This window comes from Eutrigla gurnardus (assembly GCF_963514095.1).
Source record: "Eutrigla gurnardus genome assembly, chromosome: 13".
Taxonomy (NCBI): domain Eukaryota; kingdom Metazoa; phylum Chordata; class Actinopteri; order Perciformes; family Triglidae; genus Eutrigla; species Eutrigla gurnardus.
The window spans coordinates 12,844,885-12,871,872 of record NC_139936.1 but is presented as its reverse complement, the minus strand read 5'-3'; the positions used below and the strand labels follow the sequence as shown (position 1 = coordinate 12,871,872).

Genomic DNA, 26,988 nt, shown 5'->3' with positions numbered 1-26,988 from the left:
TTGATTTGCTCGTGACCTCGGGGTAGAGTGAAGACAGAAAAGTGATTTCATGCTGAGGAGATAAAAAAAAAAAATAAATAAATGGGACAGGACTGATTATCTAACTTGTTATGTCTCCGTCTGTGGCCTTGCCAGTCTTCTTTGAACCGGTGCTTTGCTCAGTGTTTTTAAAGTCCTATTGAAATGGAAGTTTGAGTGTCTTTAGCTTCTGTTAAACACTTGACGATTCATCCTGCACTCAGGTTCATTTCCAAAAAACTAGCACAATCAAATAAGCGGGGCGCTCAGGTGATGGTGGCATGGAGGTTTCCCTTTCATTTCTCTCTCTCGTCCTCCTCCTAACAACACTTGAAGGTCTAGACGGTTGCGTGAGGAGCCAAAAGTCCTGTCTCCGTATCTCACAGAACACCAAAGCCCGCCCACTTTTTCGCAGTCCGATCAAATAGGAGGGGTTTGATTGGAAAACCCTCTTGTAACTTTGTCTCAACTATTTCACTGTGAAACGTCATAGTACAGAAGCTAAAGTTGCTCTTCCTATTCCCTGGGACGTTTAGTATAACATCAGGGTGTAAGTTGGCAGCATAGCCCACCCACAATAAGTCTATGTAAGTGTGTGTGAAAAATACATACAGAATTTTTTGTCACTGATATCCGATCATCTCTGCTAAACACTTTGTGTTCTTTAGGAAAAGAAACGGCTTGACACATGAAAGCTTAGGCAAATAAAGTATAATCAAAGCCTCCTCTTCTGAGGGGACTGGCGCAGCCGAGGCTGAGTACACATTAACATAAGATTAAACTTTAATGATCTCAGTGGGTACAACAGTCTCAGTGACTACTCTTTCATCGCAAAACTGTGAAAAGTTATTCAGTTAAACTCAGCTGGGTCACCAGGTTGGAAGAGTTCATTATTCTAAAAACGGCGCTGTCAAACCGTTGGCCCACCGCTTTAGTCCTGACTGAAGTATCTAAATATCTATTGTATGGATTCCTATGAAATTTTGGATAGACATTCATGGTCCCCAGAAGAACAATCCCCATCATCTTGGTGATCCTCTGACTTTTCATCTGGAACCAACAGCAGGTTGATTTTGAGGTTTTCAAGTATCCATGCATTGCCATGAAATCGAGCTCCCCACAGGATGAACTAACCATTAGGTTAAACATTGTATGTGTCCTAAAGTTTAGTTTGGGATTTAATAACCGCAAAGCCAAAATTATATTCCTCACGGCCTCAGCTCAACTTTGTTTTTATTACTAATTAGCAAACACGTGCATGCATATTATACTTGAAATACTACAAGTACAGGCCTGTGAAAAATAGGTGAAGCGATCTCTATTCTGCATAAACCTTTCAAAAATGCTTGCCCGCCGAAAATCTTTGTGACCGTTATCTTAATGCAGCTTAATGAGAAAAGACAAGACTCAGCTATTCTCTGACCCAGAAAATAAATCAGCGTGCAATAAATAGAAAAACCATAAATGGAACCATAAATAAAAACGAAGTAAATAATTAGAAAGATGATGATTCTGGACAAGTTTGCTCATTAGCAAAAGGGGACTTCAGAGGAATCCATCTCTGTGCTGTCCGTTCACCAAGAAGACTTTTCCTGTCCACCGAACGGATAAACAGATTCCAGCGGAGTTCTGCCATAATGAAGCGTATTCTCTTTTTTTCTTTCCTTCTCTCGATATATCCTTTGGGCTCTGCCCCCTCCCTCCCTCTTCCTCTGCCTCCACTTCTCTCCGCACTAAACCCTCCTTCACCCGCCTTTGCTCGCCTTTCTCAGGGTCAATTAAGCTACAGTAACTAAACAGCAGTGCACCCTGTCACATTCCATCCAGTCTCCCTCAATGAGTGACTACAACTTTCCACTAAAACAAACGGGCTTTGAAGGAACCCGTTTGCAGCCACTATTACCATATGAACAACCTACTTCCTACCGCACAATGAGCTACCTTGACAGACCTTCTTTGGCCTTGGGCCGTCCTTCGTGGAACCGTGTTATTAATGGGGTATAAAGAAGGGGTCTGTGTGCAAGTTGTCTGCCCTGTTTCGCCTCTGCTGCTCCAGCCCGGTCCACCCTGGCCTCACTCTTCTAGCGCTGCAATATTTACCTCACAGGGGGTCTACACCTAAGCGCACACACACACAGGCTCACAGCGGGGCGGGCGCAAGCACAGAGAAAATACATGAAACAAAAAAAACTTTTTGATGTGCACATGCTCACACACATGTTCGCGCAAAAACACGCACCCACTTTCATCTACAAGAGCACCATGCTGTGCACTTGAGAGGCCAGCCTCCACCACAGGCAGATCTATTTCTCTTCTCTCCTCCGCCTCCTCTTCCTCGCAGAAGCGCTTCAACTAGTACAGTATGTCAACAACTGAAATCTTTAAGAAAGAAGAGAAAAGGTATTTTTTGCCCTTATTTTTTTCTATTTTGAAGTCGCTGTAGAGAAGCGAATGTAAATAACTGCTACTTTTGCTGATCACTGCAGCACACTTCTGATTCAGCTGCACTCTGTTCATGAAAGCTTTTCCAGGAGAAGTTGGATGATGTTCCTGTCTTGTCTTACCTGGTCAAAAATACCTGCATCTGCACACAAGGGCAAACTGTAAATTGTGAGGAATATTTCCGGTGGTAACATATCTGAAATTCACACCCTGATTTTTCTCGCCACCCGATCCTTCCTTCTGCATCCCGACACCTTACAGGCCGAGAGAACGGCTCCGCTACATTCATGAGAACATCCGAATCGACTGAATGAGAGAAGAGGGAAATAATATCATGTGAGTTTGTTCGTGTCTTCTACACATTTGATCTGTTTGCGGGGAGGAAGTGTCGTTGAATGGCTCTTCGCGATCGACCCCTATGGCTTACACGCTCGGCCCGCAGGATGGGTGGGCAGAAACACAATCAGATGGGTTTCGATTGAACACTTGACTCAGCACTCGAAGGAATTGTGTTCTGCTCTTTTTGAACAGAACAATAAAAAAAAAAAGATCTGATCTATGGTATTTTTCAATACAGGAACCACACCCTGCAATCAGATGTACCTTTGCTCCCCGTAACGTCATCCACATCGCAGAATGCTAACGCTATGTTCAACATGCAACACAACCACAGAAGTCTGTAATTGAGGAAATAGTCATGCCCGTGACTCAGCTCTCTTCGTTTTTGGCCGCTTTGATCGTCAATTTCCAGAGCATATTGTAATAGAAAGAAATTGGAAACAACAGATGGCATGACAAAGTGTTTTATTATACAGCAAAGTCGTGTCTTACCTTGTTTTAGTGCTCCCAACTGAGTTGTAAGGAGAGATGGTGCCAAAAAAACATCAGCCAGAACAATGTCGTGTTTGTGTTGAGTGTGACTTGTTTGTCTGTGACTGTGAGGTATTAGATTCATTGTATTGCTGGGTGGGCGATATAGATAAAATGTTATTTTGTATGATGATACATGAGTGCTGGGGCTGCAAACAATGATTATTTCCATATTGATTAATCTGATAATTATTCACTCGGGTGAAAAATAGCCACTTTGATTTCCCAGAGCCCAAAGTGACTTGGTTTATTAAATACCAACACTCCAAAATCCAAATATATTCAGTTTGCTATCACATGCAAAGGGAACAAAGGGAAAAACAACATAATATCCTCATAATTCAGAAGCTAAAACTGGCTTATTTTTTTAACTACTAATCGCTTATTAAAATATTTCCCTGTCGGTTTGGCCCATACCTCTGGCTGACCTGCTTTAATCATTTAATTGTCTTCTCCCCTAAGCATCTGACGGCAATAAAACAAAGACAAGCTGAGTCAGAGAATCAGGCTTCTCACGGATCAGACCTTCATCTGACCATGGAGTCATCTGACTCCCAGCACATGTCCAACCCACCGACACCTGATACACGGAGGAACCCAGCCCAAAACCCTGATAGCAGATACCAGAGAGGGACACATATATAGGCAACCCAGCCCATAGCATGTCTTCACCCTGAGGTAATGTGTGCTTTGGATGTATGTGTGACATTGAGAGGCTACAGCTATGATATATGATTGCTTGTGTGTGCATACCTTTATGCCTGATTGTCTGTCCGTGAACCTAATACACACATGTGTGAGCACACATCGTCTAGAATTCCCAGCCAACCGTCACAATGCCATAAAAGCTTGTCTAAAGCTTCGTTATCTCTCACGCATATTTGTTCATCAAACTCCGTTGTAAAAAAAAAACCCCCCTCAGAGGTGGATAAAGTTCCATCATCCGCCAGGTAATGAAATACACTGTTTGTCCTCTCTGACGAATAGCTGCGATACAGGTGCGCTCCTCGTTCCGTCCATTTGAGAGATAGCTATCAGTTAAAAGTGTAACCAAAGCCTCTTCACTCGTCGGGGTCTCCCCCCCTTTTTCTCTGCATGCAGCTCTTTGTTACATCCCGCTGTGAATTATATCTCCTTTTAGCTTTTGTTTACTTGAGGCATATGGCAGGCCTACTGTAGTCGGCAAGCTGTCCCGGTGACTAAGCCATCCACGGTGGTTTTGTTACCGCACTCTTATGACTGCATCATATGATGACGATATGGAAGCACTTTTCCAGCCATGAGCTGAACTCATGACAGGGGTGGTGTGGTCTAAAACAGGAAGCCAGTGGACATCTTTAGAGAAGTGGATAGACAAGCACGGGCGAGGATTAATGCTCCTATCGATTACAATCTGGCCATCAGCTCCTACGCCCTCCTTAGACGTAACACAATGCATCCCAGGGAATGAATAACTACTGCTAATGGCTATAAAAAGCTCCGGAGAATCGGCTACCATTCTGGCAACTAAAATCGATATCTCCTCCCGACCGCAATCTTTATTTAATCTCAATATAGTGGCACAAAGAATTACGGATGAAAAGCGCATGAGTAATTGCTCTGTCAGTGCAGAACATGAGACTTTGCTCCTTTTTGTGTTATCCCTAAATTGACTGAAGTGCCGCCACTACTCCCGGTGCCTGTTCAAAGTTTTCACACTACCACAGGATGTTAACTGGTGCAGACTGATGCTAAAAATCCACTCTGTTGCTATAAGGTGCTTTGGATGAGGAGGATCCCAAATAACAATCAATTCATTAAAAGCATCTCCCCCGTGCTCACCCTTTCCATTCGGTGGCTGCTCTCGTATCAACCCCGGCAGTATTTACTATAGTAATTAGCCCAGAGTTGCATGCATGGAAATCACTGTGATGAAGGAATAACTACCCGACTGCCTCTGGGGTGGGACAGGCAATGAGAGCACTCGAATAGAAAGTCACGCCTTATTATGCGAGTGGCGGAGGTAAGGAACACCGCCCCCCCCCCGATGTAATGGAGGCCATGTGGACTGCTTGGCACAGGCGATCGCCCTGAAACCGGATTGAGACACCAGGGCAAAGTGGAAATGAAAATAAGTGAAGCCCTGCAGTTTTCTGCCTTCCGCAATCAGCATCAAATATTGAAAAGTGGGGGATTGTGAAAAGGATACACTCCATGTTATATGGAATTAATATACGCCTACCATGCTTGTACATGAGGCTAACATGAATCCCAGCTTTTCTTTTTTTTTTTTTGTCGAGCCCACAAGCACCACGCGTATTGTACGAAGTTATATGTCAATATGACAAAACCACAGTACCCATTAAAGGGTGGGATTCCAGCTACGTGCTAAATTCTACCATGGGGTGTATTTCAAACGTGTCATTTAATTGCCCGGCTGTCACAGGGTTTATTGTTCGAAGGTCCTGCTTTATTCAGTTCACGTGTTGTTTGTGCATGCTTGTGAGTATGTGTGCGTGCGTGCGTGCGTGCGTGCGTGCGTGCGTGCGTGTGTGTGTGTGTGTGTGTGAGGGCATGCAGGTGTGCCTAAGAACCGTGTAGACCCGCGTATGTCATTGTTAATGTACACAAGTGATCTAATTATGCGTAACCGCACACTCATTCCTCACAGTGATGACAGCGAATATCTTTGTCCGGGTAGTCGGGGCTATCTGTGAGTGCTCATTTACCAAAGTCTGGGTCAGCCAGACACACACACACACACACGCACAGACAAACACACCAAGTCCTTCACCTGTTAATGTGTGATACAAATGACTGCTGCGTTGGCGCCGGTGTGAACACACAACTATGTCCCATCTTATCAGCTGTTTGCTCTGCATCGAGGCTGCAACAATCAAGCAGTCAGCTTGAGGACTTCGGTTGACCCCGGATCACTGCACCTCGCGAGAGGAGAATCCACCGCACAGGGGAAGTCGGGTACAAACTGAACGACAATAACAGGCCCACGCCACAGGAGCGACGCACCAGAATCCCAATCTTATCTAGGTCAGAGCTGCACCTCCATAGACTCCCACCTACTTCCTTTGCTGTCGGATTTCTTTGTTGTCATGTGAGGTGATGTAACATTCTGTAACTTTTGCGGTGTAAGCTGATGGAGACCAGGTAGAGGAGCCGTGAAAAACAAGACAAAAGCAACTCTTTCGAATAAACCAGAAGCAAAAACCAAATCTCCAAATGTAAGACAGATTCCGATTTTCTAATTCCCAATGTCGCATCATGAACCCTTAAATAGCAAAAAATTTTGTTGTGCAAAGTTGTAAAAAGAGCCATTCCTTGTGAGTGAGACCCAGCGCCGCCGTGTAAATAATTAACAGATAGTGGGTCTAGATGGCCTCACCTGCCATCCTATGTTCCTATCTAGTTACCTGGCTAGCATTACTAAACTAGCTAGCATTACTAGAATCCATGCACCCGGCGTTAGCTCACATGTACTCTGACACAAACACGCAGAAGGAGAAGGAAAGATAGGCAGGAGGATAGAAACTGAAGAAGGGGTGACTAATGAATGGGCTATCTGGTTTTTCCTACCTGTCGAACAGCTGGAAGAATCAGTTTTAAACCTTTATGCAAACAGGATTTCTAACACACGCGCGCAGTCTAATAATCTCTTCCAACAACAGGAATAATTCTCTTTGATGATGTCTGGCCAATTTTGACTCATCAAACTCTGATGCCGGGCGCGTAGCCATGCCTCCTCGCTCAGACTCCAAAACCCAATTAAATAATCAAGGGTTCAATTGCTGTATAATACCACAATCAATAAATGGAGGATTTGTTGGTTATCTGGAGGAAATTAAACAGATCCCACAAGAAACAAATACAGAGAACTTATCAGCAAAACAGATGAGACGGTCCCGGATTAGTTGAGGAAGGGTGTAGATCAAAAGACACGGCGTTTCGGCATGCAGCTGCTGCACTGCCCAATCAACCCAAACTACTCGCAGACCCAAATAGGCCTCATTGCAGAATTTTGCGTCTCTGCACACACACACATCAGTTTATGCACCACAAAAAAGACACTAGCTGGAAAAGCGTGCACATGGCCTCGCACACATTTACGAACCCAGAAGCAATCACCTCCTGAATAACCCAGTCACTGCACAAATCAAAACCTTAACAGGTTTAGAAAATCAAAGAGGCTTTTTAACAAATAAGGCAGAAAAGGCCCCCAGTAGACTCTGATGAATGAATCAAGCTAAGCACGCTGTGAACATTATCAGAGTGGGGGATGAATGAATACATTATCATGCGAGGCACAACTTCCCTTTTGCTGCTTCACAGCTTGTCTGTCTTCCTGCCTATCAGCCTGCTCGCCTGGTTACCTGCCCACATACAGCACAGATCCCTTTTTGTCCACATTAAAGGGCTGTGGTGAAATAAATCTTTTCACGAGAATTCATTTTGAAAAAGGAGATGTGATGAGTTCCTAAGCGCCCAGCCTCTTTCCTCTCTGACAGGCTGCCTTCCTCTCTACCTGTCTCTTTAAATATCCCTGTTACCTCTATGAGTCTGTGCTCTCCTCCATGGCATGTGACCCCTGAATATCTGCTTCTACTAGTCTCCTGACATTCATGTACAATTACAGTAATTTGTATTATCACGTTTATGAAAAATACTATATATATATATATATTATATATATATTTTCATTACATTTATATAAAAAGGAATGTTCCTTTCTATCATATTTGCAAAGTGTTGAATGGCAATGACAAATGGATCTATACCTTGGCAACTAAAACATGATGAAAGGAATAGTTTGACAATTTTGGGTAAAGTGATTCAGTTGCTTCCCTAAATGATGAGACTGAAACTGTATATCAACACTAGTAAACACAAAACACGATGATTGCATTGTTGTATTATAACATTTGTTGACCGACTGACACATTATCTTAGCTATTGTATATTGTAAGCTGGCCATCTTTATACAACCCTTTATATCGGCATTTCGACCGTGCGCAAACAAAAATTTACATTTTCAATATGTTTTCACTGGGAAGGAGGAAGCTTTGTGGAGTGCCACAAGCACACAAGCGTCATAGCAACAGCCTTGACAACGACACATTGATAGAAACGCAGCTTAAGTGTGGAATTGTGCATTGCATTTTTTATATTGGGTTAGGTAATAGTGAGTGGGAAGGAACATGATAAATGTTAAAAAAAAAAGGACAATTTTGGGCATTTAAGTGTTTTACAGAATTTTTTTTACGGCCGGTCACCGTGAGTATGGTAGACATGAAACGACAGCCAGCTATGGGTTAGCTTAGCACAAAAAAAGAAAAAAAAAGAGGAAAAAGCACATGTGGCTTTGTGCAGGAGTAACAAAATCTGCCTAACAGCAGCCCCAAAGGCTAACTTCTTTTTTCATTTTGTTTGTTTAACCTGAACAAAAAACTGAAGTGTAAAAATGACACCTTGTGGTTTTACAGCGTGCTCTGTAAAGGGCACAGTAACTTCCTGAAGTCTGTACCCCAGGAAATGACTCCTGCCAACAACAAGAGTCTGGCAAATGACCCCCAAGATGACATTTTTATATGATTTTTAGATTTAAAATTTACCTTCAGATGAAGCCAGCTACAGGCTGTTACTTGTATAAACCATTTAACATTTAGCTATGCTAACCAACTACTGGCTATTGGTTGCACTATTCCTTGAAAATGTAGTTAAGCTAACCAACTACTAGCTAAACTTGGACTGTAACATTTAGCTAACTATTGGCTACAACTTGGACTATTCCTTTAGCATAGATAAGTTTAAGTCACAAAAAGACTTGGTCATGGTTAAATGTGTGATTTTGGTTAAATACTGAAAAAGATTGACTTGTAACATGAGACCTTGACGCAGCACTGATGTATTCACTAAGACCAAACCGCAATTTTTCCTGGGTTTTGCATGTCCAACCATTCACCTTGACCTCCTCTGGGTGACTTCTGTAAGGATGTTACACTTCCTGGATTGTAAAGTATTCACAGTAAATATAATTCTGGCAGCAATTTACATGTCTATTTGGAAAAACGATGAAAAGAAATCAGTCCAGCAGGCCTGGATACACTGAGCAGTGTGTGTGTGTGTGTGTGTGTGTGTGTGTGTGTGTGCGTGCGTGCGTGTGTGTGTGTGCGTGTGTGCGTGCGTGTGTGTGCGCGTGTGTGTGCGTGTGTGTGTGTGTGTGTGTGTGTGTGTGTGTGTGCGATGTGAGTGGGCCTTTGTGAGGCCTCCACTCAGCAGAGTGATGATAAGTACTCCCAGCCCAGCGCTCCGCATGAGCTGATGGACAGACAGGCCAAGAACACTGGGGCCTTGTGGTGTGTGTGTGTGTGTGTGTGTGTGTGAGAGTGTGTGTGTGTGTGTGTGTGTGTGTGTGTGTGTGTGTGTGTGTGTGTGTGTGTGTGTGAGTGTGTGTGTGCGTGTGCATGTGAGTTTGTTGTGGTGAATAGAGGGAAAGGGCTAAACAGTGGCTGGGGAGTGTGCGTGTGTGTGGCGTGTGAGCCTGTGTATGTTTCTTTTTTTTTTCCTTCTTTTTTTTCACAAGCCACGCCACCATGCCATGCCACATGGCTGCAATTTGTTCATTAGCTATGTAATAAATGTACACACACACACACACACACACACACACACACACACACAGAGGTAATATTGTTCTGAGTTCTGCCTGATTGGATTCTGAAATAGAGGACCCTCAGGGGAATCACTTGTAGTCCGCCAGCCACTGTGACCAGTAGAAGACTCATTTCTTAACAAGGTTTGGGGCCAACACACGTAGTCTGTATTTTTCTATTTCCCGTAAGGAACACTGGTGATATAAACTAAAACAACAGTGGTTGAGTAAGGTTTCGGATATAAGCGACAAATATCCGCACTTATTTACGTGAAAGTCTTTCCTTATTACGTTCCATGTTTATGTGTCAGAATAACTACAGGTCATTGTAAGGATTTACCAGACCTGGAAATCATTAATAATCACCCAGGGCCAATTTCAAGCAATCTATCATCATCATCAGTGTGTCAGATGAGCTCGGGATGGTTGTTACAAATTACCTGCTGTCTGGGATATCAGTCGATGCTTGTTTGAGCTGAGCTCATCCTGTCAGGTTTGGGACCCGGCTAATAAATGTTTGCATCCCAAGACAGAAAGCCATGTGAAACGAGATCCCCGCTGACAGATCGTTTGAAAAGAAAGCGTCGTTGTGGAGGAAATCCAGAAACGCGGATGATGAACTAAATCTGTCTGGCCTTGTCTGGCCGGTGCATGAGCACCAGCAGCGGGTCCGTGGAAGAAGAAGCGGCTTGTTCCACATTCAGTGAAGCTTATAGCCTCTGGGAGAGTATGACTGCTGCTCTGCCATGAGCATACAGATCACCTTACACACTGGCTTTCCTCTGCTTTGATGACTGATGCACACACACACACACACACACACACACACACACAGCCATGCATGCCTGCTTCTACAGATACTCAGGAGAATTAGCCCGCCAGATACACACACACACACACACACACACATCTACCTCATCCAGCACCTGGATTAATTCACCTGCTGCACCTGAGAATGCGACCGCTATGATGTCACCCGCAATCCCATCACTTCAAAGGAACAAAAGCTCCCCAGTGCCATCAGGACAAAGAAAGTAAACGCGCCCTATCACTTCCTCCTTTGTCCTTCTGTCCTCTAATGGTAATTCCCCTGCAGAAATGTCCACACATGATGAAGGGAGAATTACACAGTGTATTCTACAATCAGGTACTCTTGGGTTTCTGCCCAGTGGCACTCACCGTGCACCACTGCAACACTGACACGCTGTTCTTTATTCCTCTGACATGAAAGCAACCGCCCGGCGCGTGAAACCTGCGCACACTGACATGTGTCCATTGAGCGCCCATGAGTCAGTTTATGTGCAATTGTCACGCACGCGTTTGAAAGAAGTGAGGTTGTGCGGTCCGATCGTAGTGGCGTCGTGCGTCCGCTCTACCAAAGAGCTCCCATTGGAACCGCTCACAAAGTGATGAGACGAAGCCATGCTACACAACCGCCACATTAGTGCACGGTTAGCCATTAAAAGACCCAAATGAGATTATGAGGTCATATGGGAGGCACCAAGCCTACAGTCAAAACACCAAGCCCTTCTCTGAAAGCAACAGTGTGTGTTCAGTATTTCTTCTGCAAGGAGGGGGGGACACAAAAAAAATTGTTGAGGGAAAAAAAAGCAGGACAGTTAAAGGGAGAAGGACAGGCAGATAAATAAAGAGAGACCATGAGGTATTCCATGCCTTGGAAATTTCCATAGTGGTTTATTTCTGTAGCAATCCATCATTGAATAACACATGAATTCAGCATGATTTACCATCAACACATCCAACTGAGCATGAAACAGGAGGCCCCAGCCCATCTTCCATCCCCGCTCAGTGGAAGGCTTTTTCCATTGTAAAGCGAGGTGAAAATAACAGCCGCCTGCGACATACAGGAGATGCATCAGGCACGCGAAACGCGCCGTTCACAAAATGAAGATGCCTACTGTGAAAATATTCCTCTGCTCTCTTTGGGGAGGCGAGCGCGGAGAGAGAGAGAGAGGGTTTATCTGTGTGCGTGCGGGAAGGACTGAAAAGACGCACGCACACAACGAGATACAGAGGGTTCGCAGCTGAGATAAAAATGGAATCCATTTTGGTTCTTGAAGCACACTCATCCGCGGCGCGAGGATCTGCCCAGCGTGTTAGCCTGCCATTGCTCTTTCCATCACCCCCGTTCTTCCCTCCTCTGCTCTATTTCGATTGATCTGCCTTCCTCCTCGCCACAATCTTATATATCATTTCCTCCTTTCCTCCACAGTCACACCTCCTTCCTTTTCCCTTTTCCTTCCCTCCTCCTCTCTTTCTCTCACTTCTCCTCTCTCTCTCTCTCTCTCTCTCTCTCTCTCCAGGCAGCCAGGCACCCCAACACTGTCTCAGGTCCTGAAACTATGGCAACGGAATGAGAGAGCAAGCGCTCTCTATGATTAATAGATGAGAGATGCGGTGCCAATCGCTGGGGCCTGGGGAGGAGGGACAGATGCACTCCAACAACGCCACGCAAACACACATAGTCACAGAGAGTACACAAATTGAGTACACACATTAAACCTCACCACCACTACCACCATCATTAGCCACCCTCCATGCTTGGAAAAGGGTCTGACTTACACACCACACATAAACACAGGCAGAGTTGGGGCTAAAAGAGCAAAAGAAGAAGGGGGCGGAGTTTACCTGATGCTCAACATCCTCAGGACACACACCTCCTTATTGGCTTCCAACAACACAAACTAACCACAGGAATAACCACAGCTTCGGAAGTGGCATGCGGCTTTAATGAGTCTTACCGGTCTGTGGCCCTGCCCGTGACTCACGGCTGGCCGCCCTCACCTGTAAAAGCACGACAGCAGGACGGGAACTGGGGCATCGTATTGTAATGCTGTGATTTACATCATCTGATCCGTAGTACAAGACTTGGCTCTTTTCAAGGCCGGTCATTCATCCATCTCCCGGGACAATCACACAATGTCCTGCTGCTTTCGGATTATCCCCTTCAAATGCATTTCCTCTCCGTTCCATTTGAGTAATGACATGCGACCAAACTCAGCTGTGACATAGGTATTACTGCGTGTTAATGTCCCAGGTTTTTAAAAAAATAAATAAAAACTGTAATTCCATGACGAGAAACCTGATGTTGTGAGTTGATTTGAAACGCCGCATTGTGTTTTCCCTTGGCACGCACATGGTTTAAGTTTGGCCTCCTCAACGGCCTTCTTCTAGATGGGCTGGCTATCACTTTCTAATTCACTTAATTTCCAACAACAAAGCTTTGCCAAGGACCAACAGCCAAAACGCCAACAGACACTCGCGGCGCCTGGCCCAAATAAGCACTTTGCCTGGTCCTTCATGCCTCTGGCTTTCTTGGCACAGACAACACGCTCAATCAATTATGCTAATGTAACGAGTATGACACACATGGACGGTTAACTCAATGGATGCACTGTAGAGTCATTTATAGGAAGGTGGAAGAGTTAAGGCTAAGTGGGGGGAAAGCAACCAGCTAGAAAACACAGTGAAACTTAGAAAGTGGAACGCCGTGCATCCCTGCCTGCATATATGTTTGTGTATGTATGTGAAGGACAGAATGTGGAACACAAGTGATCAGCCAGCGATTACATTTTCAATGAGCCATGCTGTGGCTGGTGAGATATATTAGGTCCCTACAGTACACTGAATAGCATTTATCACCACCTATAAACTGGGGCAATATGTTCCAACTTAACCAGGAAGCATGGCGGCTAGTGAACAAATAAACTCCAGGAGCAAATATATTAACAAAGCAGATAGAAATCTAGACTCCCATCTCCTGTGTACATTCAGCATGTTCCCTTTGATCAAATAAAAGGCATTCATCAAATAATGACTTCCAACTTCAGATGGTCGGAGGGAAATCATAACCAAAAAAGGGAGAGAGAGTGAGATGGAGCGGATGAAGGTTGGGTAAAATGTTTACACACGGAGGCAGTTGTGTAACTTGTTATAGTGCATTAAAATATCATCCGGTTTGTGCGTTTTTCACCTCCTGAATCACAACAGACTCCCACTGTCTCTGAAGATAGAGCCAACTTGAGCGCAACTGAAGTCAGCACACGAGCCGCGTTAACGTCTGTGACGGACGGCTCCGTTGAAAGCGTCTTTGATTATGGCGACTTAAAACTAAAACGCTCACTCACCATTATCCCCCTTTTTTTTTAATGTCCCACAACTAATGCGCATTCGTAATTTGGCTTTAAGGCGGTGTGATTTGTGCAGCTGCAATTTAGAAAAATGTGGAAGCTGAGAAAATGGGTTAAGCATCAATAAATCACATCCAGATGAGTGAGAGGGGGAGCTGATGCTTTCTTGCACTCTAATTGTTAAAAAAAAAAAAAAAAACAGCCCACACACCAAGGACGAGCATCAATAAAACATGGCTAGCATAAAATATGCATCAAATACACACTAGTCAATGCTTGTATTGACACTGAATGAGGACCAATGGTTAACAGCAGCTGACCGGTCTCATTGTTTATAATAGAGGGCCAATTCATTGGAATAGCAGTAAAGCCATTTATTAATTATTCAAACCGGCCGCATCTGTCCTTAACTGGCAAACTACTCTCTCTCTCACACACACACACACACACAAATACACACACACACAGTCAGTGTGACGAATACACATCAGTCACACACTATGCCATCCCCTTTCCTATTGTTAGGGGATCGGCGCATCAAATGCTCCGCGGAGCATTGCTTCAAATGCAAGCAACAACTGTGGTCGCTCTGATCCATTCTGCCTCTCCAAGAGGAGAACGGGCAGGCTGCTGTGACAAAGGTAATCGCGCTGTAATTCATGTATCAGCACCACAACGTGTCAATGTATGGCGAGTTAATAGCAGGATTAGCACTCCGCGGTTTGTGGCGTTTGTAGCCTTTGTGAAACAGTGGTGGTGGGATTTACAACCCGTGCTCTAAAATAAATAATAATTAAAAAAAATACCTCCAGGACATTTGGATGCCTTGAGGCTGATGTTGTCGGAAGAATGCTGGTTTAATGTTAAAAAAAACAATCTGCTACTTCACATTTAAGATCTATAGTGATTGGAAAAAAGCATGAGGTCGTGGATGCAAAAAGAAATGCGCAACGCACAAGAGCAATATATTTTCCAGTAATTTCAGGAAAAGAGATGAAATACACCCTTTCCTCTCAGAGTTGGCATAAAATCTTCCTATCGGTTTTTTCCCCCCAACCATACTGATACTAGAATCATATTTCCAAAACACTATGTGCTGCTGCTGATAAATCAGCTGACAAGAGGAGCATTTTGCTGTGGCCATTCAATACACCTTAGATTCACCCATTTATACCAGCACCCTTGCACACTTGATAATCTATAACCTACATTTACAGTTGCAGAATCCTTTTTTTTTTTTTCCTCCCGGCTTTTCTCATTGCCTCTGGGGGGATGTTTCATAGTGGGAGAGGAGAGGAGAGGAGAGGAGAGGAGAGGAGAAACCACTGGGAGTGACTGGGTGTTGGCAGGCAGGCTGTTGGATGTGGTTTGCGAGGCCTCTATCTCCTCTCCCAGCTTGTTAAAGAAATAATGTGCAGCAGCACTTCATTTAATGGCAAATCCACTTCTGAGACCGGTGCAATTTTGTGTCCTGGTCAGAATTACAAACATGTGATTGACCTTTTGGACCCAAGTAATAGTGACCACTCGTGCTGGTAGCTTGAAATCCTTGAGCACACCCAAGCCAGTGTGTCTGTGCGTGTGTGTGTGTGAGTGCGTGTGTTAGTTAGTGCGTGTGTGTGTGTGTGTGTGTGTGTGTGTGTGTGTGTGTGTGTGTGTGTGTGTGTGTGTGTGTGTGCTTGTGCAAAGTGAGAGAGAACATGTCTCAGCCTGCAGACTAACTCACTTAACAACAATAAGAAGCGAAAACAAATCCGTCTGCAAAATTAGTAATCAGTTCACATCAAATCTCTCTGATTCAGATTAGTTTTATAGAAACAAAGGAAGCAGAAAGACAGGTTTTTCTGTTCTTTCTCTGAATTTTTACAATCGTTTGGAATAAATGGCAAATGAAAATCCCATCATGCACTGTAATAAAGGAGGAAGCACTTCAGCGCTTAAGCGTTTTCATTGCAACTCAGGCATGGGCATGTTATTGGTAAATTCCTTCATTTTAGTCCAGATAGTTATGCGTCTGTAGCTTTATTGCATCTTTAGAGACACCTAGGTTGAAAATAAAGCAGTGCTGCGGAGGACCACGTCCGAGTCCACAAGTTCACAAGGGCACCTTTTTGTTTTATTTGCCGTACGACGGAGGATGATACTGGCATGGTCTGCTCGTTTTGCTCGATGTGAGACTGACACTTCTTTATTCCACATGGGCAAACAGCATAAGAGGGATTACGCACGATATTCTGCTGTTTATATCGGCACATTTTTTTCCGCCCTTATCCTTTGAATTTGAAAAGCAGGTACTTTCTGCTTTTTTATAAACATATATTAACTTTAAAAATGCTATATAAATAGGAGAAATGGCCCTAAGTTGTTAAAGTAACCCCGCGAAGCGCGTGCACTTGTCGCCCCGGCAGCCTGGCTGCACAGACAACAAGCCTCCGGGGCTGGAGGGAGAGGGAGACTGTTACGGGCTATAAGCGCACCTAAAGTTTGAAATAAACAAAGCAATCTTACCTTTCAGCTCATGAATGGATGCGCCTCGGAGTTGTTTTCCCAGCTCGGTCTTCTTTCTTCTTTTTTTTAGTAATCCATGAGGCTGTACGGCTCTCAACGCAGTTCAGTTCGGTGCTCGCTTTCGGAATAACAATACGAGCGCTACTTTTCTCGTGCGCTTCTTTTTGTTACATGCCGCGCTCAAATCACACCGCTTCAAATCGGAATATCCATCGGAAATCCACACTAGAGAGAGATAGAGAGAGAGGCAGGGAGGGAGGGGGAAAAAACAACAACGTTTCGGCTTTTAAAGTCCCCTCTGGTGAACTGAACGAACCGGGTGTCCCAGAACTAGCTGCGGAGCTGAATGCGGTCCCTTCCACAAAAGCCGACGGTCATCCTATTTGGAGATGAAGCTTCTTACCAGACTGGAGCGGAGCGCAGCGATCCCAGCTGTCACCCGCCCGCCACACACACACTTACGCACACACACACACACACTCACACTTACATAGGGAGGAGCTACGTCCTTGGATCGGGAGGTATTGTGTCAATGGGTGCCAGTTATGGACAACTGTATTTCTATTTTTACGCAGCGGCATTTCATAAGAATGCGCGTTGGAGAAGGAGAAAGCCTGGGCGCTATTTATAGTTTCGCCACTGAATGAAGAAAAACAAAAAAAGGGAAAATGTTAAGAGGCATCTGGAGATTAAAAAAAAAGAAAAGTGGCGTTTTCCAGACATGCACGCTGGTTTGCTGATGTGTGAAGACACAATAAAGGTGCAGGTGGGGTTTTTTTTGTTGTTGTGCGGAAGGCGAAGCGATTTGGAATGTGATCAGGTTCAAAGCCTCTCTTGTCTATTCTCTGGTCTGTGGACTGCCCTTTCTTCCCCGGTGGTCTCTCCTGGTCCACACAGAAACACGTGCCTTGCAGTCTTTTGGGTATTTGTAACAAATGGGCCCTTACTTCACTTGGCCCCGATCTCATCAGAGGGCCCATCAGGTAAAGTCTGAAAACAACTGCAAAGTTCAAAAAGTTGTTTATGGTACATTTAGGCCACAATCTGATGTCAGGGATGCGGGCTCCATATACTCACTCTCTCTCTGTCTCTCTCTCTCTCTCTCACACACACACACACACACACACACACACACCTTCACCTTAAAACAGTCCAAAATCAACAAAACTGCAAGCCTGCCACAAATAGAGCTATTTGCTTAAATGCTCTCAGACGGGCAAACGCATTACTTTGCAGTGTACATCTAGATCATATAGAGGGACATAGTGTGTGTGAGGCTTTGAGCTTATCATTGTATAATAGCAGGCCACCTGTGAAAGTAGAGTGTGTGCGCGTGTGTGTGTAGTTGCCTGTCAGGCACTAATGCTGTCTTGTTACTGTAACAGCTCTGTACAGTGCTGCCTCAACAGGCCCGATGCCAAACACCATACTGTTGTTCTTTAATGGAAACTAATGCGCTCATGCCTGCCAATCCTTTCCGCATCTGATATCATTTAATTTGCTTTGAAAGCAAAACATCATCATGCAGTTGAACCCTCGGTGCAGGGCTGTGCACGTGACGGAGGACAAATACGCAATGGCGTTGTTCCTCTCGGGCAGATTTGGATACTGTTTGTGCGGTATGTTGTAAACAGACAAGTTAAAATGTGGTGAAAATACACTTCTTTGGCAATTAAGTGCCCTCGGTGCATTCATATTTCATATTTCATTTTACCGTCTAATTGCATGCTCGTTGGAGTTCATTAAAACACTGCGTGAGATGTGTCTGAGTGCACGTTTTCTGTGGGGGCCGATGACACACGCAGGTGAATCATAACAGATGCTGTACGCCAAAACCAAATAAGAATAAAAGCATTTTTTGATCATGCAAACATCGACGCAAACGCTGCGACCGTAACAAATACAAACCTTCTGCATTTCGCACACACTCTCTAACTCTTTAATCTCTCCATCTCATTCAGTCTCTCTCTCTCTCTCTCACACACACACGCTCACACACACTTTGAAGTGGAAGTGTTGCTAAGTGTGGGAGGCGGGTAGGGTATAATTTGAACTCAATAATGTCAAGATACACACCAGTTAGTTTGAACTCTGGAAATATGCTTGTGTCAGAGCTTATCTAGCTTATCTTGCTGAAATTGTCCCAGGCACATTAGGACTGTGTGTGTGTGTGTGCGTGTGTGTGTGTGTGTGTGTGTGTGTGTGAGTGAGTGAGAGAGAGAGGAGACGAGGCGGTTGAAATAGAGCAACCACCGCATCCCTGAGACAGACGGCAGGCGATCACCACTGATTGTTGTGAAGGGACCCAGCTCAGCTCTATACCCAGGCTTTTTTTAAAGGTATGTCCTTACTAGACTACAGCAGCCCTCTTCTCCCCTCCAACCCATGTAACTTGATCTGAACATGACCTCCCCAGTGTGGCAGACATCTTCTGCTCATTTTACTGGCCGACAGCTAATTCACACCCGTGCCGGCCTGAGAAGATATCAAGGGAACTGCGCCCACCTTTCTCGACACAATGTGTCCTGCATAGTGTTTGTAACAACACGCAGCAATTTCCTGCCTCTGACCCTTCAGCCCTCTTCTCCTACTTTTCTCCCTGTTGATGAAAAGCTGTCAGACCACACCAGTGGTTGGATAAATCCTCAGATCCTTTACTGGAGCGAAAGTACCAATGCAAAGCAACTTGATAACGAATGAAAACAAACGAGCATTCAAAATCCTAAGGATGTAAAAGCACAGTCAGCAAAGCATCTGTGAATTTTTCTCTGGTTATTGTACATTTCATTTGATCTCATTAACACGTCACTCAAGGTATATTTAATCTAAATATAACTTGTTTTAACTTTGTTTTTAAACAATCAATCAATCGGACCTCTTTACATGTTCACATTTAAAGAAACTGTAACCATTGTTTTACGTGGGAAGCTTTAGGATGACTGCGGTACCACGATTCATCCACTAGATGGACATATTGAGCGTGTTTTCACTTGGAAGGCCGAGGTTATAGGCTGTCCGATGCTGTTGGAAGGCAGAGAGCAAATACTCCTCCACGCCATGCAAATGAATACAGACGGCAGGAGTCCACTCAAAAGGGGTTCAGAGAGCCATTAGTTGCGTTGCCATGCCTTAAAACACAATTTTTTACTCAAAGAGCAAACATTTTCTGTATAAAGTGAAGTATATTTTTTCTCTTCTTCAGCTAGCTTTGGTTGTAGAGTGATAAGATACTTATAATTCTGTTGGGTCTAACTTTCATAACAACGTTTCATTTGCTTGATGCATGAAGTCGCAAAACCACAATGTGCCCATGCACTATTAGTCTGTCTTCTGCTGTGGGCCCATTTAGTTGCTTGGTGTTGGAATTGTGCTTTGTTTAAGTAAAAATGATAGTCGTGAGCTTTTGGCCAAGCTTCTTGCCATTATGCAGGATGAATACGTTGCTACTTGTTTAATATTATGTCCTTATCAGGTGTTTGTTGTGATGTGTGCTTCAGCCCCCGGTACTTCTACTTTACTTGAGTATGTTTTTAATGTTACTGAAGAAATTGGACTGCACTTGATAACCGTAGACACTAGATAGCAGTGTTGAAACCATTTTACAGAAGAGAAAAGACAGGGATTTGATGGGGATTTTGATCTAAAAATACTCTCAAACTTATGTTCTTACATATATTTGGTATATAACAAGCGATAAAAGAGCAATCAACACAGTTAGGCAGGACGCACGGGCTTGAATCTGATATCCTTTTGTCAGCACGTACAGCACACAACATATTTCACTCGATATTTTCATATATATATATTATCAACGCAATCTCAATATTTGGTTTTTATAATACCACAGTGATCTCATATCATAACTTTACCACAAAGGTAGACATTCTTACATTAAATGTGTTTTTGTATATTTTATACTTAATGAGACATTAGTAAACACATTCCCACTCACAATGTCCCGTTCACAGCCTGCGAAGCGTCTGTGGGCCTCAGCCACAGTCACAGGTGTGTTGTCGGTGCTGTTCTATCACAATATAGTGTCGGTGATGGGATGTCTATACGGAGCCTTGCTGAGCTGTGTGTTCTACAGCTGGATCAATGGAGGAGCATCATTTGTGCCAGAGTCCTAATGGCTGCCGCTCACCTGTGGATCATACAGACAGCTGAGAAGGGAGCAGCAGAGCTCATTTATTGTGGTAACTGCCGTTGTACTGTTGCAGGCCAATCACCGAATCTGTCTGCTACCTCTCCTCTTAGTACTCTAATGGGCACTGCAGCCTGTTTATTTTCCCCAAAGGGTGCAAAGTGGAAAAAGAGTAAACATGTAGTTACATCTGGAAATTGTGGCTAACGTACTGCTGATTACTAAATTCCTTCCATATGGGACTCCTGGGAGTAGACAGCTGTATCTGCATTCATAGCGACTGTATTCTGCCTGTTTCTGTCGTCTCATAATTGATGCTCACTTTCGGATCACGCTGAAACCAGACAGGAAAGTGGGGATTATAAGGATCTAGTCGAACACTGGTAAACAGCCACAGGCTTGAGAGTGATACTGTGGGTTTTTTGGAAACATTGCCATGTTCTGTATGAGTCTGCAGCACTTCCAGGACTATATTAGGGATCAAAATATTATGTTAGTAGAAGTAGCATTATTTTTTTTGAGGTGATTATTTGAATGCAGGCCAGATAAAGGCCACATTCATAATAAAACAAAAAGAAGCTAATTTAAAATGCACTCAGATCTTCTTCTTTTTTTTGGTGTAATGTTTTATGTGCATTTCCAAGGGACACTACATTATTTTAACTGCGTATGACTTCACTGTGAATGGCATCGGGCCAATTAATCAACAGAAGAGTCTGTGATGATATTAGACAGCTGGACAGTTAACAAAATCCATCTGCATCACAAAGTAGGCGACAAAATACCACTTGGGATGGGGGACAATATTTTCAGTGAAACAGCTGATATTCAAAAAGCTCAATTTTTCTCCTTATGAAGTAGGATTGACCCTATTAATTAAATACTTCATGTGTGGTTAAGGGTTCTCAGGATGGAAATTTATTTTTTTATAATAGATGTCCCGTATTGTAGATGTTTTAGAGTGATTGCAATGTAATGTGCTGTTGTTGCATATTACCAGAACTCCCCAAATCCATATGATACAGGAACTTAAATGTGCACCAGTGTTCTACATAGACATTTTTGCTCAACAGTCTATGCAGGTGTCCTGACTGTTTATAGCAGTGGTTCATCAAACAATCTAAAAAATGAACGAATATACAAACTGTTCTCTAGAAAGTATACAAAATGAATGAACTGGTGTTTTAAACATCAAGCACTGAAGTCTTTTAACAGGTGCTTTTTAAACAATTAGCATGGGCCATTGTTTGAAAACAACTATTCTATAACAGCAACTATCATAACAGCAGGTCATAGAAATAGGGACAGCAGACACCCAATTACACATCATCCACATCTGTCTGCATGATCTATACTTTTTTTTTTTGCTCCGGACAAAAATTGTAAAAAAAAAAAAAAAAAAAAAAAAAAAGAGGGAAAAGGATGCACTAACATATTTTGTTTTGAGATATTCTGTGTATTCATCTGTGTATTTCCAGTTTGTATTAAGTACATTTTTAACCTACGTGTGAGTGTGTGTGTGTGTGTGTGTGTGTGTGTGTGTGTGTGTGTGTGTGTGTGTGTGTGTGTGTGTGGAGGGGGGGTAATTAACTCAACACATCCTGCATGATGGAGTGTCAGTTTATACATAAATCTACACTAAACACAGAATGAACACAGATACTGTTGCCCCTGAGCTGCTGAATATTGATCATTGTGTGCACATTGACACAGATCAACACACATACATGTATACGTGTACGCATTACTTGTACAATAAGAACACACCGTAGACAGTGACACTCAGATGCCCTAGTTATGAATTTAATGTTGCAACGATCCCTCACCCACATGCAGAGACAAATGCAATACAAATACACCCACAGTTTCCGTGGTTATATATTATGATAATTTGTAGACAGTTGTTAGAATTACAGGAACTAAGAATTGCAATTGTCACATGAAGAGCGTTGCCATTTTTTTTTTAGCACCACCCAACTTGGCAAGTAGCACTTTCACACCATTTTAATTGGTCTCCATAAAAATTCAATTTTTTTTTCCTCCGTACGCCATTAGCTCTACAAGTTCAAGCAGCACTGCGGCTTTTAGATCACTGATTTGTATTCAGAGATGATTGCTGCTGAACTTTCGTACGTATCATACATAAGATGAACCGACATATCACTATTTTGAGTGAATGTTCATTTAAAACGATTTGAATGATCTTTGTGTCATCATTCCTACTGGTATCAACTGTATGCTGCTATATTGTTGCATATTGGCCATCGGGGGCTCGGCTTTATTTGACTACGTAGATATTTTCTAAACTAACAGAGGTGCCATTATCTGGAGGCCATGCTCTGTATATGAGCTATATGAAAATATGATGAGATAATACGGGGATACAATGAATTCTCCTATACTCACTGCAGTTGCCAAAAATATTATTATGTGTGTGTGTGTGTGTGTGTGTGTGTGTGTGTGTGTGTGTGTGTGTGTGTGTGTGTGTGTGTGTGTGTGTGTGTGTGTGTGTGTGTGTGACCTGTAATGGCAAAATGATGTAAAGCATGGCTGAGTAAGGTACAGTAAGCGTAGTACTGTAAGACAGACTACACACACACACACACACACACACACACACACACACACACACACACACACACACACTCTCTCTCTCACACACACACACACACAGCCAGCTTCAGTTTCCTCTGTGCATCCAGGTTTGCATGAAAGCCATGAATAAGTCAGCATTTCTGCATGATAGGTCTGTAACTAGGAGTGACAGTTAGAGAGCATAGTCTTACGAATCTCAGATGGGACTCAGCGTGTGTGTGTGTGTGTGTGTGTGTGCTGAGTGCTTGTGCACGTGATCCTGTGTCCACCGCCTCCCTCATCTTCCTCACAAATGGACGTCAAGCTGCTGATGAGCTCTGAAAGACAGAGAGAGAAAGCGGTTGTTGGCATCAGTTGCCAATGGAGCTGAAAGGTGAAGAGGAAATACCACTGACGAGGTCAACAAACTGGGTCATCACATAAACAAGGTTATCATGAGGGGAATATTTGTCGAAAAGTTGGCCCTGACTTTACACCTTAGCACACCTTTTCTCTGCAGGCAGAATGTATCTGACATTTGTCTCCTTGCTAATGCAGAGCAGAGGTACCCTTTCTTACCATGTTGCACCTACGGATGCATATCAGGTGTCGAGCGGAATTGATTTTAGGAGGAAACGATGCCGCGGAGCACAGTATTGCACGGGAGGGCTACAATGGCATACAAAGTGGAAGCAGATGTTCCCCTGACATTGCATATTATTATTCCCATCTTCACACTGGCCCCCCCTCGATCCAGATCTATACCCAGATTTCAGATTTTGACCTCAGCATCCCAGTTCTCTCCCTGAGCTCCGGCCTTAACCTCACCTGGGCAGCTGATTTAATGACATGTACACACACAGTCCCTACTGAATAAGTCATCCAGCCTCTGCTTACACACCCATAGTGCTCATCTATTTTTCAGTCCTGGACATTTCTTTCTTTTCTTCTCCCTCCTGTTCTGTTTGTCTGTGTCTCCGTCCGTCCGTCTCTTCCGTCTCTGCCCCTCGCTGCGTGAAGTTAATACTAGGCCGCTTTACAGTAATGCCGCCAACCAGCAGGAAGTAACTCTTCATTCATCACCATTGTTTACAGAGTGATGCTTTCTTTTCTTTCTTTCGTCTGCGGGGGTTGTTTCGGGCTACATTATCTCCACACAGTGGTTGATTGTGACTGTGTGGAGGTGAATGGATGGGGAGGGGGGGGGAGGAATTAGTTTAAATTGGGCATTGACCTTGAGGAACCACAGGATTTGCATTTACTGCGAGCCCAGATAACAGCTTGCTCGCTCCGCTCTTGAAGATGCTCAATCAGCTTCCCCATTGATCATCCCTTGATAGATTGTAGTTTGCATTCTGTTTCATCCACAGCGACACAGTGACAGCACCTTTAGATACGTAACATTGGGCCCTTTTTTTTTTCCTTTTACGTTGTCATTGGAGAATTAATGGCATTATGATCGAGCCCTGGCGGACCTTTTGCTTTGAAGTGCTAAATGATTGATGGGTGGGATGAAAGTGAATGTAGGTCACCGTGAGTGAGGGGTCCAGGGAAGCAGCATAAAACACAGCGGCATAATAACCAGATATCATGAAGGATAATGGCCCAACGAGAGCCATTACAGGTATATTCAACAGCCGTAACTCAACAGTCTGTCACAGACACTAAACGCTGGACGGAACACTTCACCGTGAACGGATAATTTGATGTTGTGCAAAGTGTGGTGGGTTGTTGCGTTCGTGATGTTATTCTCGATTTGAGGTCAATGTGCTATTCACCTAAATCGTTGGCTCGTTTAAGCGAGGGTGCGCTTGTGTACTGAATTTGGACATCACTCACACGTGAGCGCAACGTCTTGTGACAGGAGATGGGAGTGATTCCGCCGGTGAGTGTATTTCATCTCGCGTCTACACCGCATCTGAGTTGTTATCGGATGTGTGTTCTGGACGTCTGCTCTGTGATCTATGCTGAAATCACGGGGGGGGAAATATTCTCGTCTCCTCATTAAGCAAGTTTACTCCGCATTCCCTCAGACGAGAGGAGGCAGCCAGACAAAGAATGATGCCAGAGCATCTGATGATGAAGAGAGACCTGAGCTCAAACAATGTCAGAACGCATCCAGGCGAATGCAGCTCAAATACAAGTGAAGCAGGAAGCACCTCAGTGCTCCGAACAGAGCAGAGGCAACGAAATGTGCACGACTTTGTGAGTATAAAATCTGATAAGATGCAAATCACTAACCTCCAGTTTTGAGTGGGATATGTTTTATTTTTGCCAAAATGCTGATGTGCTGTTTAAAAAGGTGAATTTAAGTGAGTGACGTTTGCTCTGTTTCCAGGCAGCTGTTGTTGCTTTTGCAAAGATGGCTGGAAGATTTCACTTAAAATGTGCACGTCACATATGAAGGCATCAAATTAGCACCTCTGTTGCTCAGTTTAGTCAATACCCATACATTATTCTATTACAGTACATTGTTGTGTATCATGAAATATGCATGATGACATAACATCTATATTGCATTACCACTTGCCCCAGATTTTAGCTGCATTTTTTTTACACATACAGCTAGTCCTCTTCCTCCCTTGCTAAAAAAACTCACCAGAGATCCTCCTCCGACAGAATTTGGTTCAATCTCCGGTCTGTCTCTGAAAGCAGCAGTGGGTGTATAGTATCTCTGTTGCTATCTCGAGATCAGCTGCAGAGTCGACAAAAGATCTCAGAAAGACGGACCCCTGAGTTCTCTGAATCTGTGAGAGAACATGACAGGGGGAAATTGAGAGTGATGTAGGGCTTTCAAAAGAGTGAAAGAAAGGAGAGAAATAAAAGGCTGTGAAAGGATTGAGAACTGGGGGAACAGATGGAGGGAAGGGGGAAAAAAAGATGTGAAAAATCAGGAAAGAGTTGGACAAAAAGAGAAGAGGGAGGGCGCTCGTAAAAAAAAAGAGTAAAGGTTGAAGAGACAGAAGAGAAAGTTCTGTTGTCAGCACGGAGAGGACGGCAGGTGATGGAAGGATAATGACAGAGGGAGGAGTCTGCTTGACCTCTGCCGACCTCCTCCTGGGAAGAGATTGAAGGAAGTGGGCGCAGCAGCAGGTCCTAATGTGATGGGATATCCTGCCGCCTGTCTGCTAACCCCTCTTCCTCCCCGCTGGAACGTCTGTTCCCACCACTTCACAGTCACCTCTGTAGGGGGGGGGGGGGGGGGGGGGAGCCACCCAAACACACAAGCACACATGCGCTGATGTACGCAGGCCTTTGCACATGCTGACAGTCACACAATAAAAGACACACGCACACATGAACACACCTCCAGTTGACTCAACAACATCCACAGCCAAGGATGCTTTTCCTCGGGTCACTGCATTACGCAGAAATGTAGGACAGCGTTGAAATTATAGTGCGGAGGAAGGAAAAGCCGGTGGATTACAAACGCAAGAAATCTCTGCCAGAGATGGCACCTGCAGAAAACAATATTATCGCGCTGTGCAGCGGGGCTGCTTCGGTTTACGGAGAGCAAACAAAGCCCATTATCCCTCTCGGTGCAGTATTACATGTACCAAAATGGAAGCTTATCATTTGATGAGTGTTTGAAGTGTTTGAAGGATACTTATAATTAACCTGAAATGAGAGTAATTTTC

At 43.9% G+C, this 26,988-nt stretch overlaps 1 protein-coding gene across 4 annotated transcripts in view; it reads right to left on the bottom strand.

Moving 5' to 3' along the window:
* The window catches only part of sema6a (sema domain, transmembrane domain (TM), and cytoplasmic domain, (semaphorin) 6A), a 100,516-nt gene extending 83,457 nt beyond the window's left edge, over nucleotides 1–17,059 (bottom strand). For 2 of the 4 annotated variants that reach the window (XM_084024247.1, XM_084024248.1), the window contains exon 1: nucleotides 16,633–17,059. The gene's annotated coding sequence lies outside the window, so the exon portion shown is untranslated. The remainder of the gene's footprint in view (nucleotides 1–16,632) is intronic. The other 2 variants (XM_084024250.1, XM_084024249.1) reach the window with 2 other exon arrangements.
* Nucleotides 17,060–26,988: the final 9,929 nt, after the last annotated feature.